We start from the raw sequence: 1,095 nt of genomic DNA on the forward strand, positions 1-1,095 counted from the left end.
AGAAATATGACATTCTCTCTATCTAGGCTGAACAAATCCCAAGCATGATTTATCAGAACATTCAGCCACTGTCTGATATCATATTTCTTTTTTTCAACTGTTGTTAATTTTTTTATTTTTTTATTTACTGCTCTTCCTTGCACAGACTAATCCATAATTATGCAATGATACAGTGTCAGAATTGAAAATAAATGCACCTGATGAACTGTTATAGAAAGGCAAGTATTATTGCAATGTGGGCTGTACTGTTTTTCTTCATGAAAGAAAAACTCAATCATACCAATCTACGGAATGCCGTGTTGAACACTACATAATTTTATCCAAAAGAGATGCCAACATATTCAGATGACACCTTGCTTGTACCGGGGCATGACACTAATGGATTTTCAAATAAAGTCTCAAAGTCACATAGCGACCTCTGCATGTAATGTACACACTCAGGAGAAACCAGCTTGTTTAATCATAAAGATATCACAGTGGACTGGCCAAATGAACAGGCATATGCTAAGTCACCTTTCAAACATGGGCCTGGGATGAACGTGACAAATTCTCTGAGCTGGAAGGCTGTCACTCAAAACACTTCAAAATAAATTCAAGCACATGTAAGACATTTATCTTGCTGACTCAGTGATTCTTGACTAATGCTACTGTTTAAGTTAAGCTTAGGAAAAAAATGTTCAGTTTGAAATGTGCTTTTACAATGTTTATCTACTTTTTATTATTATACAATGATGCTAAGAGTACAAAGTATGTGCCTAAAGCATTGCTCAAGTAACTGTATTTGTTGGGTCACATATGAAGAAATCTAAAAAAAAAGAAGTTAGACAAAAAATACCTACCAACGTAACCCTACCATTTTGTTTCAGGACTGAAACAAGAAAAGGCCTAAGTATTTTGTCCATTTTTGAATTTGGTTTAATGTCGTTGTTGTTGTTGTATTGGTTTGGTTGACTTAGAAGAACACACCAGGTTTCTACTAGTACTGAACAGCAGAAGCTGCATATCCGGACAGATTTATTTGACCCACTCACTAGAAAGGACCTTTACTCTTTTCGATAAGAGGTGTTTCTTAAACATGCTGGCACTCTCAAACAT

Source organism: Branchiostoma floridae, chromosome 12 (assembly GCF_000003815.2).
Source record: "Branchiostoma floridae strain S238N-H82 chromosome 12, Bfl_VNyyK, whole genome shotgun sequence".
Lineage (NCBI taxonomy): Eukaryota > Metazoa > Chordata > Leptocardii > Amphioxiformes > Branchiostomatidae > Branchiostoma > Branchiostoma floridae.